The following is a 14366-nucleotide window of genomic DNA, read 5'->3' on the forward strand; positions in this document are numbered from 1 at the left end:
TGCCATAATGGTTTTATTCTTTATGCAACTTCTGTGTTCTAAGATTCTTTTTTTTACTTTTCTTATAGTTTTGCCTATGTAGTTCTTCTGGCACGGACAAGTTATCATATAGATGACAAAATCAGAATTGCAATTTGTGAATTCGGTTTGCTGCCAAGGTGTCTCCAGTCCTACATCTACTTCTTTAGATTTAGTTGTAAATTTACAAACAGAACATTTCCCACATGGGTGGTGCCCTATAATTGGATTTAGACCCCAGCTTTTTGTAAGGGTTTCTATTTGGGGTAGTTTCCCCTTCAATTTACTACTACTGACACTATTACCTATAGTAGTCGATTTTTTTATAGGCAAAGAGGCGGCACTGTAACTGATTCAATGATTTATCGAAAATTTTCCATTGTTTTCGGACTATGTTTGTAATCGTCAGACTTAGATTAGTGAACTTGTTAACGCTCACTATTCTGTCATCTTTCGGTTTTTTAACCTTGTCCTGTAAGAGAGATTCCCTATTGTTATTAAATGCTCGTTTTGCAGCTTTTTTATGAGCTTTTTGGGGTATTCTCTTTCTTTTAATTTATGGATAGGCTTCTTGCTTCTTCTTCATATGCCTCTTTTGTGCTGCTATTTCTTTTTAACCGTAAAAATTGTCCATAGGGAAGATTGTTCTTCAGATGTTTCACATGATGACTATGGTAGTGTAATAAGGAATTTTGATCAGTCTTTTTGTGGTAGGGTTTTACTTGTAGCTTCCCTTCTTGATGGAGAATAGTTAAATCAAGGAAGTTGATTTCGTCTTTGTTGATGTTCATTGTAAATTGTAAATGTCTGTTACTGTCATACCGCCGAGTTCCTGGCGTCTATGGAGCCGCTGGCGACGCGGAACTTAGCTCCGTTCACTTCGGCCACGCCCCCTGTTTCCTGGTTTCCCTTCCTCTGATTCTGATTGGTTGGGCGCTCCGCGGCCCGGTGTTTTAACCGGCCACTTCCGGGTCACGGAGGCGTCGCAACGCTTCCGGTTTCGTCCGTTAGCTGAGTTGCTTGCTGCCTGTGGCTTTCTTCCGAGTCTCTCGCTTGTCGGGTCCTCGTACCCTGTCCGGCCCCTTCTGTTCCTCCTATCTGCCTTTCTCTCACTCCCTTGGTTTTGCTTTCATTCACCCGTCTCCCTTGCCCTCCTTCCAACTTGCTTACCCTCCCTCCTTCCCATCTTCGCTTACCGCTTTTTTCTCCTCTTGTCTGTTCAGCTCATTCCGCTCTACCCTCTCCTACCTTCAGTATTGCTTGCTGTGACCTCCCGTGTACCAGTCTCCGGCCTGTTCCCCTGGACTGCCTTTGCTTGCTGTATTAGTCACTTCCACTCCTAGCCTGTGTACCAGATCCTCGGACCGCTTACTGGACTGCCTGAGTTCTGAGTATTCTCTCCACGTGTTGCCTCCAGATACTTTCCACCAGCTCTTACCATTCAAGTATTCCTGGTTCCACGCCTACAAGACACCCAACTATAATACAGGGTTTTTTTGTGCCTAAGGGCTTTTTCCCCTCTTGGTCGATCCCGGGGGTGGGGCCCCCTGGTCTCCCTTCTTCGGGGGGGCAGGGTGGCTTCCTTCCGGGGTCGCCCCTATCTTCATAAAAAAAAGGTGTCAGCTCGAAGAAAAGAAAAGAAGGGTTCTTGGAAGGAAGAAGAAGGTGAGGAGTCGGGGGAGGGGGAGATTTCAGAAACTACACTTTCGGACGAAGATATCACCGACCCTGGTGACAGTTTGCGATGCCAAAAAGAGATGGCCACCCCACAGCAGGTACAAGAACTCGTAGCTGCTGTACAAAGTCTAAGTCTGGAGATGCAGAACCTTAAGACAGCTAACGCCACCCTTCAACAGCATCTGACAGACAGAGAAAGACCTTTAACCGATTTACCTCCACTTCCCCTAGTATCAGGGAAGTTCGATGGATCCCCAAAGAAGGTTAAGGAGTTTCTGGACGCATGCAATCTTCATTTTTCCTTTCGCCCTCAGACCTTTGCCTCAGACCACGCCAAGGTGGGGTTTATGATCACCCACATGCCCGGGAATGCCCTGGCTTGGGCTACCCCTCTAGTAAACCAGCCAGACCCGGTTTTACAGGACTACAATGCCTTTAAGGCCCTGATTCAACAAACCTTTTTGCGAACAGAAAGTACATACTTGGCCTCGGAGGACCTCCTTGACATCCGTCAGGGGAATTCTGATCTACTGACATACATCACCACTTTCAAACAGGTGGCAGCTGAGGCAGGTTGGCAGGAACAGGCTCAGTATGCCATATTCCGGCGAGGTTTAAGGGAGGAATTGAAGGACGAACTAGCCAGAATAGAAAGACCGGTGTCTTTCGCTGAACTTCTGACAGCTACCCTCCGAATTGACTTCAGAATGACGGAAAGATGTCAAGAAAAGAAGAAGACCAGGCTAAGTGTACCCCCTCTCGTGGAGACTCACTCACCTGCATCTGTACCCTTCCAACGGACAACTAAAGAAGAACCCATGCAGATTGGAACCACCAGAGCCCCGCTCACACCAGAAGAAAGGAAACGGCGCAGGGAGGGTTCCTTGTGTATGTACTGCGGATCTTCATTACATTTATTAAGAGATTGTCCGGAAGTACCACCCAGAAGGTCGGGAAACGCTCGCCCTCGGTAAACATTGGGACGCATTACCGAGGGGCTGCTCTTTGTCCCTACGCGCCTCTTTCTGTATCCTCTACAGAAACATCTGAGGACTCCCGGTTGATGGTGCTCACAGTTTCTCTCAGAGTTGGCCCCAAGGAAGTAACCGCTTTAGCCCTACTCGACTGTGGAGCAGCAGGGAACTTCATGGATACCCATTGGGCAGAACGACATGGAGTCAAGAGGATAGCCAAACGAGAAGATCAAAAAGTGGAAGGAGTTGATGGCAAACCTTTGAGCTCGGGTTTGATCACTCACACCACTGAAGCACTTACTTTGTCCATCCAACAACACACCGAAAGTATCACATTCGATATCATCAGGGCTGCTCACTTCCCTCTTATCCTGGGTATCTGTTGGCTATGTAGACACAACCCCAGTATTGACTGGTCTAGAAACTTACTTAGTTTTCAGTCCTCACTATGCAAATCGGAATGCTTGCCAGAACCAAGATTCAAGACCGTCAAGACCACAAATAGCTGCGAAGTCAGAACGGTGCAGTGTCTCCCACTCTACCTGAAGGAGTTCAATGAAGTGGCAACTGAAAATATACCCGTCGAGCTCCCTCCACACCGGCCTGAAGACTGTTGCATTGATCTCACCCCAGGTGCATTGGTACCCTTCGGTAGGATGTTTCCACTGTCATTAGAAGAAAAACAATACCTCCGAACGTACCTGGACAGCAACATGGAGAACGGGCTCATAAGGCCTTCAAAGTCCCCTGCAGGGGCATCCCTGTTCTTCATCTCAAAAAAGGATTCAAAGGAGTTGAGGCCGTGTATAGATTATCGCGGTCTAAACAAGGTTACCATAAAAGACCGGTATCCCATGCCATTGATAACCGACATCCTACAAGCTGTACAGGGTGCTACCATCTTTACCAAACTCGACCTGAGGAATGCTTACCACTTACTCCGGGTGCAGAAAGGAGACGAATGGAAGACAGCATTCCGGACTCCTTTCGGACTTTTTGAATACCAGGTAATGCCGTTCGGGTTGGTAAACGCCCCGTCGGTATTCCAACGATTTATGGACAGACTATTCTCCGATCTCCTGTGCCAAACCCCATTGGTTTATTTAGATGACATTCTGATATACTCTCATACACCTGAAGACCATGTGGAACATGTCAGGGAAGTATTCAGAAGGCTACAGAGAAATCAGTTGTCTGTTAAGCTCGCCAAATGTGTGTTTTCAGCCTCCTCCATTCCTTATTTAGGATACATTCTGTCAGACCACGGTATCTCCATGGATCCTAACAAGGTATCTTCCATCATTGAATGGCCCTCACCCATCTCAGTCAAAGAGATACAGAAATTCCTGGGGTTAGCAAACTTCTACCGGAGATTCATCCCTAATTTCTCTCAAAAGATACTACCCATCACCTCGCAACTCCATTCAAATGGACAGCGGAGGCGGAAGACAGCTTTGGAAATCTTAAGGAAGCCTTCTGTTCAGCACCCATTTTACAACAACCAAATCAACATCTACCCTTCGTTCTAGAGACGGACGCTTCTTCAGCCACAATAGGGGTGGTGCTTCTTCAAGAGATCCAGGGTACAGAACATCCAGTGGCTTATTTCTCGAAGACCCTAAACTCCAGTCAAAGGAACTACTCGGTCATTGAGAGAGAGCTTCTAGCCATGAAAGCGGCCTGTGTAGAATGGCGCCATCTGCTTCAAGGAGGAAGGTTCCCGTTCACCATAAGGACCGATCATAAGAATTTACAGGTTCTCAAACAGTTCGAGTGCTACAATACTCGACAGGCCCGATGGGCTCACTTCTTCGCCCAATTCGAATTCCACATAACCTACATCCCTGGCAAAACGAATGTTGTAGCCGACTCTCTTTCCCGCCGGAGTGATTACCTGCCAGAGTCAGAGACGCATCTTGAACGGATGTTTCCCCAGTCCAGGACTATTGGAATTATTTCTAAATTCCTTCAGCAGGTACAGGAGGATTCTGGAGGTCGTTTTGAAGTTGAAATACACTCTGAAGATCTGGCCTATGAAATCAGGAACGGCCTTTACCTTGTAGGAGGAAAACTTTAACTACTCACTCCGGCTTTTCGTAAGACCGCACTTGTCTGGTGTCATGATTCCAAACTAGGAGGACACAGGGGTGTGACTGGCACTCACGACTATCTTCAAAGACATTTCTACTGGCCTACAATGAGAAGGGATGTAGAGCAGTACGTTCAGTCATGTATCGTCTGTCTGAGGAGTAAGTCATCCCGTAAACGACCGATTGGTCTACTGGAACCAAATGCTGTACCCAAGGGTCCCTGGAGCACGATTTCTACTGATTTCATAGTAGATTTACCCCCGTCTGAAGGATGCACCTGTGTCATGGTAGTAGTGGATTAATTTACCAAATTGGCTCACTTCTCCCCATTGCCTGGCGTCCCTACTGCAGCCAAGATGGCGGAAGTGTTTCTCCAAGACATATACCGGTTACATGGTCTACCTAACAAGATAATTTCAGACCGGGGTAGTCAGTACACCTCCCGGTTCTGGAAGGCCCTGTGTATCAGACTAGGTATCGAAAGAGCTCTCACCTCTGGATTCCATCCACAATCCAATGGGCAAACTGAACGTTTGAACGGAACCCTGGAACAGTACTTAAGGTGCTTTATCAACTCCCAACAAGACAACTGGTGCACGCTACTCCCTCTAGCTGAATTCTCTTACAATAACTCCACACATGCCGCTCTGGGGTTCAGTCCTTTTTTTGGTACTTATGGTTTTCACCCTCACTCCATTCTTCCTGTCTCGGGCCTCTCTACTAACGTACCATCAGTAGATTCTTCCCTCTCCCTCCTTAGAGAGACACACAAGAAGGTAGAGGAAGGCCTTAAGTCAGCCCAAGCCCGGTATTGCATTCAAGCCAACAAACATCGTAGACCTGTACCAGGATGGGATGTGGGTACCCAAGTCATGCTCTCCACTAGATATTTACCTCGTTGGGTACATCCCTCCAAGTTATCTCCAAGGTATCTAGGGGCATATGAGATCATACAGAAAATCAATCCTGTGGCTTTTCGCTTAAAGCTACCCAACAACCTAAAAAGGGTCCACCCTGTTTTCCATGCTTCCCAACTCAAGTCATTTCATGCAGACACATGGGCACGACAGGTTAGACAGGCCCCGATTCCTCACGGTTCCACTCGAGCTGAATATGAGGTCGCCCAACTCTGTGACTCCAGGTATCATAAGGACAGGTTGGAATATTTGGTTAAGTGGAAGGGCTACCCTTCCTCGGAAAACTCTTGGGAACCCATCACACACATTAATGCTCCTGTCCTACTTCGCAAGTACTACTTCTTTCATCCAGGGAAACCAGGGGGAGGAGCTTGTAGGAGGGGGCATACTGTCATACCGCCGAGTTCCTGGCGTCTATGGAGCCGCTGGCGACGCGGAACTTAGCTCTGTTCGCTTCGGCCACGCCCCCTGTTTCCTGGTTTCCCTTCCTCTGATTCTGATTGGTTGGGCGCTCCACGGCCCGGTGTTTTAACCGGCCACTTCCGGGTCATGGAGGAGTCGCAACGCTTCCGGTTTCGTCCGTTAGTTGAGTTGCTTGCTGCCTGTGGCTTTCTTCCGAGTCTCTCGCTTGTCTGCTGGTCGGGTCCTCGTACCCTGTCCGGCCCCTTCTGTTCCTCCTATCTGCCTTTCTCTCACTCCCTTGGTTTTGCTTTCATTCACCCTTCTCCCTTGCCCTCCTTCCAACTTGCTTACCCTCCCTCCTTCCCATCTTCGCTTACCGCTTTTTTCTCCTCTTGTCTGTTCAGCTCATTCCGCTCTTCCTTCTCCTACCTTCAGTATTGCTTGCTGTGACCTCCCTTGTACCAGTCTCCGGCCTGTTCCCCTGGACTGCCTTTGCTTGCTGTATTAGTCACTTCCACTCCTAGCCTGTGTACCAGATCCTCGGACCGCTTACTGGACTGCCTGAGTTCTGAGTATTCTCTCCACGTGTTGCCTCCAGATACTTTCCACCAGCTCTTACCATTCAAGTATTCCTGGTTCCTCGCCTACAAGACACCCAACTATAATACAGGGGTTTTTTGTGCCTAAGGGCTTTTTCCCCGCTTGGTCGATCCCGGGGGTTGGGGCCCCCTGGTCTCCCTTCTTCGGGGGGGCAGGGTGGCTTCCTTCCGGGGTCGTCCCTATCTTCATTAAAAAAAAGGCGTCAGCTCGAAGAAAAGAAAAGAAGGGTTCTTGGAAGGAAGAAGAAGGTGAGGAGTCGGGGGAGGGGGAGATTTCAGAAACTACACTTTCGGACGAAGATATCACCGACCCCGGTGACAGTTACATTGATTTAACCATGTCAGGAAGCCATATTACGATAATGTCATCAATGTATCTAGCCCATGCCAAAAGGTTAGGTTCAAAGGGGCGAGTAGTGTAAATGTGCCTTTTTTCAAAAACTTCTATGGAGAGGTTAGCGACACTAGCAGCCATAGTAACTCCCATAGCTGTCTCTTCTATTTGTTGGTAAAAATGGCCTTCGAATTCGAAAAGATTTTTGGTTAGGGAGACCTCTATACACCATAATATGAATGACGTTGGTACATGGTCGTCATCTAGACGTGTTAGTAGAACTTCCTCAATAGTTTTTATGGTTTCTTGTTGAGGTATTTTATTGTAAAGAGACACTATATCGAAGCTTATCATGAACTGAGTGTTCACATTGTAGGGAAGGTTTTAAACCGTTTTATGACACCCTTTGTGTCTTTGAGATAGGATTTCGTCCGCGTTACATAATTCTTTAAGTAATGGTCTGCAAATTTCAAAAGGGGCTCAAGAATAGCATTAATACCGGCTACTATGGGTCTGCCTGGGGGATTAACACGGTTTTATGTATCTTAGGTAGACAATAAAAAGTAGGGGTAGACGGGTCGGTGTTGATTAGGAAATCTCGTTCTTGTCTGCTTATCCATCCTCGCTCTTCCGCTTTTGTTACTTTGAGGTCTATCATTTGTTGTAGTTCTTTATACTGTCCAAATACCAACCTACTAAAGATGAAGAACGAGTGCTTAATAAAGGTCTAGGTTATGTCATCTCCAAAAAACATGATCCATTTCTCTTTCGCAACGATTTTTACAAACTTATGCGAAAGATACATCTAAAAGAATATTTTACGAATACCACCGAGATATCCCAGTCCGTTGATAAAAACCACACAGGGGCAGAAATGGGAAGGATTTTTTAACCTTCTAGCTTCTCACATTCAGCAGAATTTATCATTTTTGAAAAACAAGTTCTAATCGAAATAAAAAACTGGAAAATAACAATAGTTTGTTCTTTCATAATCTTAGTCATCTAGAAACACTAGCTCTTAACTGTTACGCTCACCCGAACCCCACAGGGGTGTCGATCGGACCCGGACAGCTGCGGTCTCCTTCAACGTGATGCGTAGTGCAGAGATGACTGTCTGGACTGGCCCGCTAGTCTTGTCTGCTGGACCCGAAGAAGTATTTTCCCGCAAGTGGAGACAGGGATTAACCACCTGTGGGTTTTAGTGATGGCCTCCCAACTGTTCTCGCTCTCCCCCACTAATCACCTCCGATATCCCCTTAGTAACCTCACATTATGTTCGTAAAAGAGGAGCTCTCCATCCTGCGTGTCTTGCAGGGGCGCGTAGATACCAGTTACTTCACTGGTTTGAAGGCGTTGGGAGAGTTGCGGTAAGTATTGACTCTGAAGTCCCTGGCGGGATTGGTAAGTATCAAGTTCAAAGAGTTCAATGTGCCCGATGTTCACTCTTGTCCCCTTCCTTCCTTAAGTTGCAACTGAGTTCGTGAGAAGAAGGTCTCGTAGCTGCTGCTGGCGTTCAGGTAAGAGTATGTGTTACCCAACGCTGTCCGGTAACTATTGCATGCGTTAATGTGTTGTTTTTCTCCCTCTTTACAGATGCGGCATATGAAAATGTGGAGAGATATGGAATAATACCGCCGGTGGTAAGTCTATGGTGGTAAGAGGTTGTATTTGTTTCCCTTGGCTCGCCTTGTTTTTTTCTTTTGTCCCCTAGGTGCCGGATTACGGCAAAGAAATGATGGAGACAGTGCCAGATCGAAAGATGCTGTGAGAACTGGCAAGTATGGCGCTGTGCTGGAGCTGGCGAAGCGACGCGTGCAGGACTGATGTACTTTCCAGGTCCGGAGATGAAATTGTTCCGGAATTAGGTGAGGAATTTGAAATAAGTTCGTTTTATAACCTTGTCCTTTTCTTCTTCTTTATTCTAGGAGCTCCGGAATCGAGGCGGGCGTGGCAGAAGACTGGATGCTGGCTGCAGGCACGAGGGCGTGGCAGAAGACTGGATGCTGGCTGCAGGCACGGTGAGCGTCACGCTGCTGGATGCAGAATAACGCGAAGCATGTGCTGCTGTTCGGGTGTGGTTTAAATAGCCTCCAAAGTAGTTCCAGGTAAGAAGTTCCCTAGAGCCACGCCCGAGTAAAAAATAGTCCCTGTAACAAAATAGTCCCATCCAGGCCTGATGTAGGCTTGGACTCTTTCGCAGCATGGTCTGCATCAGGTAAGTAAAGTCTATGAGCCTGGCTCCAGGACTGATTTTTATGATGAGCCTGGCACCTTAGGCGCCAGGACTGAACCCAGACAGCCCCTAGCCGGGGCTGCTGAGGTTTAAACAAATGTCTGGATGCCTGCTCCCAGAGCTGAGGGCCTTGGTCCTGATGCCCGGGGTAGGCATCATGACATTAACTCCCTCTCAAAAAATGAAGAAATCATTATAAAAAGAGCAGATAAGGGGGAGGCATAGTAGCATTGGACAAAGTTGACTATGTAAAAGAATGTCACAACCAGTTGAATAACAACACATACTATAAAAAATTGGCAGACAATCTGTTACGGACTTGGTCTTGATGGTCGTGTAGATTAGTAAGCCTCCGTCCCCAAGTACCACACAGACAACGAGATATTCAGTGTCTGTGCAGTCTTTGAGGCCACAGGATTTGTTGTGAGCCGTCAGGTCTGGAACCGGGAACAGCCAGAAGGACCCCTGGAGCACTGCAAGGCAATAAGTGACTATCAAAACAATGTGCGTGTAGTACAATAATATCCAGCAAGGAAAAGAGCACCGCTTACCTAGTGTATAGGAAATGACACCCAGATGGATAGTGGGGCCCTGGACGGGGCTTGGTGTGCGAGACTCTGTGGATGGGCGCACACCGAGGTTTGAGGCAATCCAGGTTATGCAGCCAGGCGAACGCCTTGCAGAGGCCGGTGGCCAAGAATACCAAAACACAACGAAATCCGTGAGGCAATCCAAATCCAAGTCCGAGGTCGTAGAAATATGCAAAGCCAAAGTTCACAATGCCAAGGGTTAGACAAAGGCAATCCAGTAGACAAAATCCGAGGTCGTGACAGAATCGTAGGAGCAAGGTTCAAAGTAAGGAACAAGGAACAAGAGCCGTACAGTACTGAAAGAGTTCAGCTGTGAAGCAACGCTTCCGTGTTCCTGGCCATATTTGAATCCTTGAGAGGAACCACGTGATGCGTGTCACGTGATGCGGAAGCGTTGTCTCCACGTGACTCCTGGTAGTGCTTGCCCCCTCACGTGATGCGTGATCGTGTTGGCCCTCTCACGTGACGCGAGGATCGTTGCAAACGATGTGGATTGTTACGGGCTGCCAGTGGGAGTCTCCATTGTGCTTTCCAGCGCTGGGATGGCCGGTAAACCCCTGTTCCAAACAGTGTCCTGGTATTGCGGGTAAGATGATGCAGTCTCCGACTGCCAGAGTGCATAAACGGGATCCCCTGATGGATTCTGGCAGAGACCTGGCGTGCGGAGGGAGCAGGGAGAGGGTGTGCGGGAGAAAGCGTGACACAATCCAACTAAAGAACTACAACAAATGATAGACCTCAAAGTAACAAAAGCGGAAGAGCAAGGATGGATAAGGAGACAAGAACGAGATTTCCTAATCAACACTGACCCGTCCACCCCTACTTTTTATGGTCTACGTACGATACATAAAACAGTGTTAATCCCCCAGGCAGACCCATAGTAGCCGGTATTAATTCTATTCTTGAGCCCCTTTCGAAATTTGCGGACCATTACTTAAAGAATTATGTAACACGGGTGAAAACCTATCTCAAAGACAAAAAGGATGTCATAAAATGGTTTGAAAACCATCCCTACAATGCGAACACTCAGTTCATGATAAGCTTCGATATAGTGTCTCTTTACACTAACATACCTCAACAAGAAACCATAGAAACTATTGAGGAAGTTCTACTAACACGTCTAGATGACGACCCTGTACCAACGTCGTTCATATTATGGTGTATAGAGGTCTCCCTAACCAAAAGAAATTTCGAATTCGAAGGCCATTTTTACCAACAAGTAGAAGGGACGGCTATGGGAGCTACCATGGCTCCTAGTGTCGCTAACCTCTACATAGAATTTTTCAAAAAAGGCACATTTACACTACTCGCCCCTTTGAACCTAACCTTTTGGCATGGGCTAGATACATTGATGCCATTCTCGTAATATGGCAGGGCAGTGAAAGTGAAGCTAATGACTTCCTGACATGGTTAAATCAATGTAACAGGCATTCACAATTTACAATGACCATCAACAAAGACAAAATCAACATCCTTGATTTAACTATTTTCCATCAAGAAGGGAAGCTACAAGTAAAACCCTACCACAAAAAGACTGATCAAAATTCCTTATTACACTACCATAGTCATCATGTGAAACATCTGAAGGACAATCTTCCCTATGGGAAATTTTTACGGTTAAAAAGAAATAGCAGCACAAAAGAGGCATATGAAGAAGAAGCAAGACGCCTATCCATAAAATTAAAAGAAAGAGAATACCCCAAAAAACTCAAGCTGCAAAACGAGCATTTAATAACAATAGGGAATCTTTCTTAGAGGACAAGGTTAAAAAACCTAAAGATGACAGAATAGTGATTGTTAACACGTACACTATCTAAGTCTGACGATTACAAACATAGTCCGAAAACAATGGAACATTTTTGATAAATCATCGAATCAGTTACAATGCCCCCTCTTTGCCTATAGAAAATCGACTACTATAGGTAATCCTGTCAGTAGTAGTAAATTGAAGGGGAAACTACCCCAAACAGAGACCCTTATAAAAGGCTGGGGTCTAAATCCAATTATAGGGCACCACCCATGTGGGAAATGTTCTGTTTGTAAATTTACAACTAAATCTAAAGAAGTAGATGTAGGACTGGAGACACCTTGGCAGCAAACCGAATTCACAAATTGCAATTCTGATTTTGTCATCTATATGATAACTTGTCCGTGCCAGAAGAACTACATAGGCAAAACTATAAGAAAAATAAAAACAAGAATCATAGAACACAGAAGTTGCACAAAGAATAAAACCATTATGGCACCTATGGTAAAACGTTTTGTAGAACATAACCACATGAATGAAGACCTAAATGGACCATCCTCCAGACAATAAACGGGAATGATATGAATAAAAAGAAAAAATCCTCCTCGAGAAAGAACAAAGGCTCATCTTCCTCACCAAGAGCGATAAGGAAGGGCTTAATGAAGCCATAGAATGGCCTAAAATCTAAAGAGTAGAGACTAATTTACCTTGAGAGCGATGCAACGTTAGGCTACCAACAAGAAGACACCTGTCAAGTTTTTCCTAGGAACCGCTATATCAGTATTATAAAATAGACCCAGGAACTAGGGTACTAGGACTCAGTCTAATATATGTAACTAGACTCATGTAGTACTATAGATAGAGCTAATCAGGAAATAAATCCGCAAAAATTCCAACGCTGAATGATAAGCCTACTATATAGACTATACATTTTAAATACTTAATTATCTAGATCTGAATCTTTTTCCCAATGGATATATCATCTAGATGTAAGTTAGTCATCTGACTTGAACCTAGTACCCTTCACTATAAGCATGACGATTCTTGGTAAGCTACGAGATCCATAGCGCAGGTAGAGACTAACAAAGGACTAAGGATTAACATAAATATACACACTAAAGATGCCGCCTGCCATTGAAACAAACAATACACAGCGTCTAAGTACATACGCTATGAGCGAGAGTCCCTTTGATTTCAACAGGCACTGAGAGCACATGTAGAAACTAAAAAAGAACTCAGGAGTAATATATATATATATATATATATATATATATATATATATATATACACACACACACACACTAAAGATGGCGCCTGCAAATTGAAGAAAACCGCACACGGCGTCCTACTACACATGCTACGAGCGAGAGGTCGATACAAACAGGCACTGAGAGCCCACAGATCGCACAAGCAGAGGTACATTTTTTACTAGTGCATAAATAGGTAGATTCCTACATGTACAATGCGGAGAGACTACATATAATAATATATACTGGAGTACCCCATTCTATAAGAATTCCATTTTACTTCCTGTCTCTCATAGACAAATACAACGAACCAACACATGTGGCTTTCCCAAGCATCAGATGTTTGAATAAACAGCAAGGGAGGACGTTTTACAATCCTGAATAAATTTGAAATTACTACAGGCCATAGCACCGTAGAAAAGGTAAGCCAAGTTAAAATAACCTGGCGTTACTAGATGCGACCTCATAACTGAATTATAGGAATTATTTAACATTTAGACGTCCCCTCTAATGAAAACTCTGTATGATTCCATTCCAGCTGTATTATAACAACCGACTGCTATTTATAGAGCTAAAGTGGAATACTACTGGAGAACATATACAAGAGACCTACCTACTATTAACTATCCACCACAGGGAGGTATGTTAAATTTACCTACATAAGGCTGCTTCATGTAGATGTGTTTCTGTGGATTGACCCTTATGGACAGCGGGTTTTAACAGAATATAAATATTCAAATTTTAGGTCTAGCTGATTAAAAAAAGAGTGCAGCTATTTGACCTAGAGGACCACTCCTGCTACAATCAGGACCCTACCTCTCAAGACTTTCTCCACCCTCTGGACCAGGTATAACATTTCTTATCCAAGGCCCAGCATAATTAAATTCATAACAAGAGAATCATTTAAACATTGATAGTTTACCCTCTCTTTTCTTATCAACAGTCACAACAAATAGAGGAATAACACCTCAGTTACTGTCAACAAGAGTCGTAATTCGTTCCAATGGATATCAAGACAGCTCTACCTGTTTGTGTGTTTTTTAATTGTATAAATTACAGTGGCATATCTCCTGAAGAAGGTTCCAAGAGTCGCGAACCAGAACCGAAACATGTTGAGTCCCCTTACCCTAGCTAGAAATAACTAGGTTTGAATACTTATTCCAATTTAAGGGTGCAGACTATAAAAAATAGACATATGCTAATTTATAGTCTTGAATACTTACAAATGTTTAGATAACATTCTATACCTAAATAGTCTTAGGTTTATGTGTCACTAATTGAATTGTTGTTTTTAAGACAGTAATTTTATCACGGTTAATTATTTTGTATCTACAGCTATTAAATTTCTTACTTTTTGAACTGATATTATTGACTAAAAATATATATTTGTGATAAAGAGACAGTATTAGTTTAATGTTTTGAGTACTGTGACTGTTGATATGTTACCATCTACCTCTGTTGTACTAGATATATCTATCCCGATAAAAGGTAGAGTTACCACATTTCTGGTTACATTGGGTTTCCACCCTTATGTCTAA

At 44.8% G+C, this 14366-nt stretch overlaps 1 protein-coding gene across 3 annotated transcripts in view; it reads right to left on the reverse strand.

Annotated features, from left to right (window-relative positions):
• Positions 1-14366, reverse strand: part of GSTZ1 (glutathione S-transferase zeta 1) — a 92665-nt gene that overhangs the window by 7934 nt on the left and 70365 nt on the right. The gene's annotated exons all lie outside the window — the stretch shown is intronic.

Source organism: Ambystoma mexicanum, chromosome 14 (assembly GCF_040938575.1).
Source record: "Ambystoma mexicanum isolate Mex_15411 chromosome 14, UKY_AmexF1_1, whole genome shotgun sequence".
NCBI classification, from domain to species: Eukaryota; Metazoa; Chordata; class Amphibia; order Caudata; family Ambystomatidae; genus Ambystoma; species Ambystoma mexicanum.